Genomic DNA, 9,565 nt, shown 5'->3' on the forward strand with positions numbered 1-9,565 from the left:
GGTATGTGGCAGTAATTCCAGCACTTGGGAGAAAGTAGGAATTCACTCAAGACCAGTGAGTCCTTCATCTGTTATTGCCAAATGTATCCAGAAAGGTACAACTTCCAATCGGACCCATATTCTTCATTTGTGTCCCACGAGAATTTGAGAAACTTATGGAATACCACACGCTTTCTTCATATTGTGGACCTTGGCGTCAGAGGAGAAAAGACTTCTCCCGCTGGATTATTGACCCCACCATGGTGAACCGGTACTTAAGGCGGCCTCCAACTGAAGGCTCTTTTTTCTTCCTTTCTTCCTTCCTTCCTTCCTTCCTTCCTTCCTTCCTTCCTTCCTTCCTTCCTTCCTTCCTTCCTTCCTTCTTCTTCCTTCTTCTTCTTCTTCTTCTTCTTCTTCTTCTTCTTCTTCTTCTTCTTCTTCTTCTTCTTCTTCTTCTTCTTCATCATCACCTTAAGTTTCTTTGACTATCTGGCCAGTTTCCCCTCGAACAGCTTACGTGCATGGCTGCCATCGTCTCCCTGTTCCCTTCCCAGTGTCTGAGTCTGTGGGAAGCAAGGGACTTTTCTCAGTCTCTCTTTGCACTGGGTGACACTGCGCATGCTCTCACCCCAACCATGCTGCAGTCCGCGGGAGTTTGCTCTATGGGCTCATCCCAGTGTTTGTAGCTTACTGCCGCCGGTCACTTCCTTCTGTCCTATCTCACTCAGTATTCTTTGCCCAAACAAACCCAAGAAGAAAGCTGCCCCTTAGCCACAACCATTTCCACAGTCATCGTCCATTTGAGAAGTGAGCCTTTCTTCTCCTTTGGCCTCCTGACTTCTTCACCCAAAGAATCAGGAGCCATGGTTCTCACATGAGCTTGCATTAGAATCGTCTGGAATGTCTGATGGAAATGGTACTGGGCTCTGACGCCAGACTCCTAACCCTGTCTGGAGTGTGGCCATATCATACACATTACGCAAAGTTCCATAATGGTGGCGTATACCTATAACCCTAGCATTCAAAGACTGAGGTAGGAGAATTGCAAGGACAGCCTGGGCTATATACCCCTATATCCCCTAATCCTTCTCTCCTCGTTGTTTCCCTTCTGTCTCTCTCTGTCTCTGTCTCTGTCTGTCTCTCTGTCCTCTCTCTCTCTCTCTCTCTCTCTCTCTCTCTCTCTCTCTCTCTCTCACACACACACACACACACACACACACATACGTTTTTACTGATATGGATGGGTACAGCCCCACTGTTTGGGGACATAGGGCAGAGCAGCTGGGCAAGTCCCTCAGGTGAATCTGAGTGGGACTGGGAGTTAACCAGTAAAAATCATAATACACACACACACACACATCGATCCTGCCAGCAACACTTGGAAAGAACAATGAGAAAATCCACAAGTAAAACCACAGAGCCCTGCCAGATGTGGTGGTCTATTTCTGACAGCCTGAGCTACATGATAAGTAAAAAACAAAACAAAACTCCTAAAAACTCAAGGGCATAGTTAATAAAAGGAATTGTTGGAGTTGATCTTGATGGTAAATGCCTATAATCCGAGATCTCAGGAGATAGGAGGAGGAAGAGTTCAAGGTTTGTTTAAGCCAGCTGAATGTATAGAAAGTTCAAGGTCACCAGCCTAGGCTGTGTGTCTTCAGAAGAAGACTAGGAAGAGGGGGAGGGGAAGGGGGAGGAGGAGGGGGAGGAGGAGGAGGAAAAGGAATGTTTAAAATAAACTTTAAATGCTAGTTGTACAACAATAAAATGTTCATTGATAATTTCCTTTCTTTCTTTTCTTTTCTTTTCTTTCTTTCTTTCTTTCTTTCTTTCTTTCTTTTCTTTCTTTTTTTCTTTCTTTTTGAGACAGGGTTTCTCTATATAGCCCTGGCTGTCCTGGAACTCACTTTGTAGACCAGGCTGGCCTTGAACTCAGAAATCTACTGCCTCTGTCTCCCAAGTGCTGGGATTAAAGGCATGCGCCACCACTGCCTGGCTCATTGATAATTTCTTAAGCAATCTTCTCTATCTGTAAAATTCAGGGTAATAAGATTAACAACAAGGAAGAAAGCAAACAGCTCAATAAACTATATAAGCCATAAAGAAATAAAGGCTGTCTGCACAGGGACCAAGTATCAGTTCAGCTTGCAATGGATTGGCAGGCCCAAATCTTGATTAGACACACCGCCCTGGCTTCCATTGGCATCAGATTTAACACTTCTCTGGGGGAAACCTTGAAGGTCTGACCCACCCTGTTTTGTGTATCTTGGTATGGATAAAGAAAGGAGAGTTCTCCTCTTGGGTGGCACTGTACCCCTACCTGGAGGAAACCTTGTATTAAATATTGATTTTTGTTAGACATCAGTTGCTGTTTGCCAGAAAGTGTATCTGTGTTAACTATGTGTATACAGCTATATCCGTATCGACATGATATCTGTGTCAGGTCTCCTATATAGCTCTGTATCTATATGTCAGTTATCTCATGTATATCTAGAGCTACATTATCTATACCTATGTATCCACAGACACAGGATCTGCTATGCAACCCAGGTAGGCCTTGAACTCAAAAACTTCTGCCTTAGCCTCCCAAGGATCTGGGATTTCAGAAGCATGCCAGCACATAGAAATATTCAAATCCACTATAGTGTAACTAGCACTTGCATGTAATATTGCTCGGTAAATGTGGAAGTTTGCTCTTCTGAGTACAGAAACTCATCAGGAAAGGCCAAAGAAGGGACGAATGGGATGAATGTTATTTCTCTAGGCATCCATTTTTTTTTCCTGCAAGTGACTGACAATTATGATTTTGCCAATGTCCTAAGGGTATTTCACATGAGTCTCAAGTTTGTTTGTTTTGTTTTGTTTTGTTTGTTTGTTTGTTTCTATCTTTTGGTTTTTCGAGACAGGGTTTCTCTGTATAGCCCTGGCTGTCCTGGAACTCACTTTGTAGACCAGGCTGGCCTTGAAATTCGTTCTTGGCCTTGAATGGTTCTCAGGGATTTTTTAAAGTTGAATTTAAAAGGTTCAGACCAATCACAGTGAGCACAGCTGAGGAAGGGCATTGGTTTGTGCATAATAGGATGGCCTAGTAGCTAAGAAATCTGCCTGCCTCTGCCTCCCGAGTGCTGGGACTAAAGGTGTGCGCCACCACATCCAGCTTGTTTTTTTGTTTCTTAAGACAGGATTTCTCTATGTAGCCCTGGCTGTCCTGGGACTCTCTCTGTAGACCAGGCTAGCCTCGAACTCAGAGATCTGTCTGTCTCTGCCTCCCAAGTGCTCCAACTAGAGGTGTGTGCCACCCCCATCCAGCTGATTCTCAGGGATTTTTAAAGTTGAATTTAGAAGGTTCAGACCAATCACGGTGAGCACAGCAGAGGAGGGGCATTGGTTTGTGCATTATAGGATGGCCTAGTAGCTAAGAAGTCTTGGTGTTTCCTGACTGGTTTGGACATTGCCTTGGGAGTTGATTTGTGTTTCTAGTTTCATTCAATCAAATGTGTTCATTAACTTTCTGACTCTGGATTTGAGGTTCAAGGTCGAATGACTCTTCTGTCTCATACAATGACCTTAGGGACAAGTTTGTAAAATACAAAGGGTGAGAAGTGGGGGAAACCTTTCAAAACTGGGTGTGGGATATGAGGGGGTGGGGTGTACAGAGCCATACAGCTTTGGGGTCATTTATTGTGATGGTTTGGCCCATGGGACTAAGCACTTGCTTAGAGGCACCAAGAGGAGGTGTGGCCTTGTAGGGGTGGGTGTGGCCTTGTTGAAGGAAGTGAGTCACTGTGGGGGTGGGCTTTAAGGTCCTATGCTTAAGCTCCGCCCAGTGCCGAAGAGACTCTCCTCCTGGCTGTCTGCAGAAGATAGTTTTCTTCTGGCTACCTTCAGATTAAGACGTAGAACTCTCAGCTCCTTCTCTAGCACCATGTCTGCCTATAGGCTGCCATGCTTCCTGCCACGATGATAATGGGCTGAACCTGTGAACCTATAAGCCAGCCCCAATGTAATGTTATCCTTTATAAGAGTTGGTCATAGTGTCTTTTCACAGCATTGGAAACCCTAACTAAGACCTTTATTAATCTCCTTTGTATTATTTAGAACAAAGATGGAAGCAAATTCTGAGAAAGCTCCATTCTGGTTTAGCCTCACAGGAATGGCAGCTGGCAGCGGGTAAAGCCAGATGACTATAGGATACTCGAGAAAGAAGAAATATTTTATTTTTTATGATTGATTTAATTTACATTTATGTGTATAGGTTTTGCAGGCATATATGTCTCTACTTATGTGTAGTGCTCTCAGAGGTCAGAAGATGGCATCAGATCCCTTGGAACTGGAGGATACAGATGATTGTGAGCTGCCGTGTGGGTCCTGGGAACTGAACACTGGCCCTCCTCAAGAGCAGCAAGTGCTCTAACCACTGAGAAGTCCCTCCAGCTCCTCAAGGAAGTATTTTAATTAAAAATCCAATTTTTGTTTTTCCGCACCATGTCACATTTGTAAAGCCCTCTTCCCTGAGCCCTAGATACTATACTAATGAAAATAATGTCCTTTCCTTCCTTCTTTCTTTCTTTCTTTCTTTCTTTCTTTCTTTCTTTCTTTCTTTCTTTCTTTCTTTCTTTNTTTCTTTCTTTCTTTCTTTCTTTCTTTCTTTCTTCTTTCTTTCTTTCTTTCTTTCTTTCTTTCTTTCTTTCTTTCTTTCTTTCTCTTTCTTTCTCTCCTCCTCCTCCTCCTCCTCCTCCTCCCTCCCTCCCTCCCTCCTCCTCCTTCCTTTTCTTCTTTGTAAGCAACCTCAACTCAAATCAACACATTTCCATCTCACTGGGAATTCAAACAAGGGCAATACTTAGCATAACTTCTGACTCAGTATGTCATGGAAGTTACTGATGTGAAATGTCTCCCCAGGCTCATATGTTTGAACACTCGTTCCCCATCTCTTGATGCAGTTTGGGGTGGTTATCGTCCAGAGCATGTGTTGCTGCTGCTGCTGGTGAGGTTATGGAACCTTTAGGAGATGGGGCCTCTCTGGAGCAGTATGTCACTGGGGGATGGGCCTTAAGATTTGATAGCCCACTCCACTCCTCGTCCTCTCTCTGCTTCCTGACTGGCCCCATGCTGCAGCTGCCCCACCCTCTACACTGTAACACACTATTTTCCCTTTGAACAGGGAACCAGAATCAAGCTTTTCTCCCTTAGGATGCTTTTGGGAAGGAACTTAGTCACAGCAACTAACTGTGAAGCAACAAAGTATTTCCCGTTGCTACTTAGTTTTACTTTGTGTCATGTTTAAGTATATTTTTGAGGATTCGTGTTACTAGTCTTGTCTTAGTTAGGCTTTTACAGCTGTGACCAGACACTATGACCTGGGTAACTCTTATAAAGGACAACATTTAATTGGGGCTAGCTTACAGGTTCAGAGGTTCAGTCCATTATCATCAAGGTAGGAGCATGGCAGCATCCAGGCAGGCATGGCGCAGGCAGAGCTGAGAGTTCTACATCTTCATCTGAAGGCTGCTAGCAGAATACTGACTTTCAGGCAGCTAGGATGAGGGTCTTAAGTCCATGCTCATAGTGACACACCCACTCCAATACTACACCTCCTACTAATAGTGCCACTTCCTGGGCCAACATACTCAAACCACTTCGTGTCATTGCTGTTACCACCCATTTGTGTATGCTTTTGAAATTTCAGAACATAGCGCATAAGTAGTGAAGAAAGAGTTACAATAAGATCTGGAGATAAAGTAGATGAAATCTCATTGTTTTTCTTCCCTTTCAATAACTATCACGGTAATTATTCTGGGCTAGCAAAATGGCACAGCAGGTCTAGGGGCTTGCTGCCAAGCCTGATGACCTAAGTTCAATTCCCATGATGGAAGGAATTAAACCAACTCTACAAGTTGTTTGACTTCCATATTTTCCTTGGCCTGTTTGCATCCAAGTATATGCACACACAGACACATACACAGACACACACACAGAGACACACACACACACATGCATACTTGTGTGTGCATACCCAAATAAATAAATGTGATAAATGTTTTTAAGATTTATCATTCTGTCTCACAAACTTTGATGTATGTGTGGTTAGGTTTGCTTTATTTTGTTTCTCTGGTCAACCATTAGTGATCATAAATATGCTGAGGCAGATAAACAATGCCAGAGTAACCACTATTTCTTTTTACTCTAAGGAACACAAGGCACAAGGAAATGAAAACAGATACTCAAATTAATCACATGCCTATGATTTAATCACATTGTACATGCAATTATTAAGCTAACTCAATAAGTAAAATGCCATGCCCTCTTTCTGCTTGACCTTGATTAAAAAAAAAAAAAGGAAGAACAAACCAAAACAAAGTCTTCACTGGGTATTTAGGACTCTCTACCCAGTTGGGGCCACAAATGAGGGAGGGGCTGAAAACCACCAGAGAGGACATTCCGGTTGTACTTTGTGAGCTGCTTTTCCATGTAAAGTACAAAGGAAGAGATGTATTTCTACATACGATCAAGGTCCCCTGGCTCGGTGGTAGAGAACTCTCTCCCACCTGCTTAAATGCCCGTCCTAGCTCTTGCTTACTTTACGGGCAGCCATCTTCCCGCACTTACAGAAGAATCTCACAGGCTGAAACTCTCTGTGTTAGCTCTTGTTCCCTTGTCTATTAGAGAACCATAAACTTGGAGTGAGAGGTTAGAGGTCCCCCCTTGCTAATGGCCAGGCAGGAGATTCCTGTTGTCTAACTATAGAGGAAACTGCTCTAAGCTGAAAACTCAGGTAGCTGAGTAAGAGACCTGTGTTCAGTTAAGTAAGAATGGTTTTCCATCAATATAGTAAGCCTGACATGATACCATACTCCTGTAATCCCAGTTCTTGGGAAGGAGTACTGAGAGTTTAAGGTTATCGTCAGCTACATAGTGAGTCAGAGACCAGCTTGGGCTATTTATGAATCTGTTTCAAACACACACACACACACACACACACACACACACACACACACAGAGGAACCAACAGCAAGTTCAAGGCTAGTCTGGGGCTCTATAATGCAAGCCTATCTTTGAAAACTGAAAGTGTTGGCTGTTAAAGAGCATTTGCTGCTCTTGTAGAGGACCAGAGTTCAAGACCCCAGCACCCACATTGGGAACCTCACAGCTACCTGTAACCTTTCAGCTCTATGGGACCTACCAGCCTTTTTGGCCTCTGAGAGAACTTTAAGGCTCATGTGTGTACCCCTAAACATATGTACACATAAATATAAGAGTATAAATAAAATATTTTTAAAGGTATGGGAGTGGGGTATCAGACACCTAAAACATCTCAGTGGCTAAAGGTGCTTGCTGTGAAAGACAACCTATGTTTGATCCACAGAGCCTATGGCAACATGGAAGGAAAGAACTGACTCCACAAAGTTGTCCTCTACCTCTCTACACGTGTGCCATGAGATATGTGTGCCCACATACATATGACTGACACATTAATAATAATAATAATAATACAAAAGTTAAAATATTTTTAATTTCTTTAAAAGCAGGGTTTCTCTGTGTAGCCCTGGTTGTCCTGGAACTCACTCTGAAGACCAGGCTGGTAGAGATCCACCTGCCTCTGCCTCCCAAGTGCTGGACTCAAACCCATGCAACACTACTGGCTGGCAATTAAAAGTAATTTTTAAAATATAGGTTACATTAAAATGTGCAATGGGAGATGGAGAGGTGGCTCAGTGGTTAAGAGCACATGCAAACTTTATATGCCCCAGTACAGGGGAACACCAGGGCCAAAAAATGGGAATGGGTGAGTAGGGAAGTGGGGGGGGGTGTGGGGGGGACTTTTGGGATAGCATTGGAAATGTAATTGAGGAAAATACGTAATAATATATATATATATATATATGAGCACTGACTACTCTTCCGGAGATCCTGAGTTCAATTCCCAGCAACCACATGGTGGCTCATAACCATCTGTAATAGGATCTGATGCCTTCTTCTGGTGTGTGTGGAGACAACTACAGTATACTCACATACATAAAATAAATAAATAGTTCTTTAAAAAATATACAGTGCTTCTTATCATACACAGATGTAGCAGAAACCATGAAATGACAGTATTTAGCACATGCCTTAATTGCTCTAAGATTTACTCTCTGTCTCCCACACCATCTTTCTTACCCTCTATTCTCCCTTTCTCTCTGCTTCCCATCATTCATCAAAACCTATTCTCAGAGTATAATTAAGATGGTTGCCATGAGCTCTGATACACAAAGGTTAACCCTTCGTCATCACCTTCCCGCATATTCAGCCTCGCTAGAGAGACAGATATGAATCCCATTATTGTACAGCAAGAAATCTGATGTGCATGCAAGGTACAGTGTCAGGGCACAGCCGTGAGTGAAGCAAGGGTATCAGGTTTCGACCTTGGGAATCTGTCCTAGGGAGGCAGCCAAGTTCCTAACCATGCCTTCCTCTTGTTCTGCAGACCTCTATCAGAGTGAGACTCTGTACTACGCTGGGAATTTGGACAAGCATTAGACATGCTTGAAGCGTTAAGATTATTTGAAGGTGACACAGACCAGTAAGGCACCGAACGTTAAAAGGGGTGGGGTGGGGGCAAAATTGTGTAATCTTAAGAGAAACCCAAGCTTTAACATTGAAGGCAACTGAACTTACAATTCTGAACTCCATACAATGTGGAAACTCTATGTCATACAATTCTTGCAAGGACAAAAAGAATGTAAAGTCATATCCTATCATTAAAACATGAGTATCACAGTAAGGCTACAAATGGCCGCTAAATCAATTTGGATGGACACACACACACACACACACACACACACACACACACACACACACACATCTTAGGGCTTCTATTATTGTGATGAAACACCATGACCAAAAGCAACTTAGAGAAGAAAGTGTTTAGTTGGTTTACACTGCCACATCGCTGCTCATCCTCAAAGGAAGTCAGGACAGGAACTCAAACAATGCAGGAACCCAGAGGCAGGAGCTGGTGCAGAGGCCGTGGAGGGTGCTGCTTACTGGCTTGTTCCCATGGCTTGTTCAGCCTGCTTTCTTATAGAACCCAGAACCACCATCCCAGGGATGGCCCCATCCACAATGGTCTGCACCCTCCCTTATTCATCACTAATGAAGAAAATGCACTACAGCCAAATCTTATGGAGGCATTTTCTTAATTGAGGTTCCCTCCTCTCAGATGGCTTTAGCCTGCATCAAACTGACATGAAACTACCCAGCACAATGTATTTCTGAATTACATAAAATTCAACCATATTCTACAACCATAGTCCTATTATCTTTGAATAACCATGAAATGCCAAAGAATCACATCAACAGAAAGGGGGCCTGGAAGGCTTCCTTGGGGGTTGGAATGGAGTCTAGCAATGGTTGGTATTAGCCAGAGAGAAGCCAGAGCAGCGGGGAGCTGGAGGCTGAGAGAGGGGCTTTCCAGACAGAGGGAAGCCCTAATCCTGGGAGCTGAGAAAGGAGAGGGTGTATCCTCCTCCTCCTCCTCCTCCTCTTCCTCCTCTTCCCCCTCCCCATCCTCCTCCCCTTCCTCCTCTTTCTCCTCCTCCTCCTC

Source organism: Mus caroli, chromosome 10 (assembly GCF_900094665.2).
Source record: "Mus caroli chromosome 10, CAROLI_EIJ_v1.1, whole genome shotgun sequence".
NCBI lineage: Eukaryota > Metazoa > Chordata > Mammalia > Rodentia > Muridae > Mus > Mus caroli.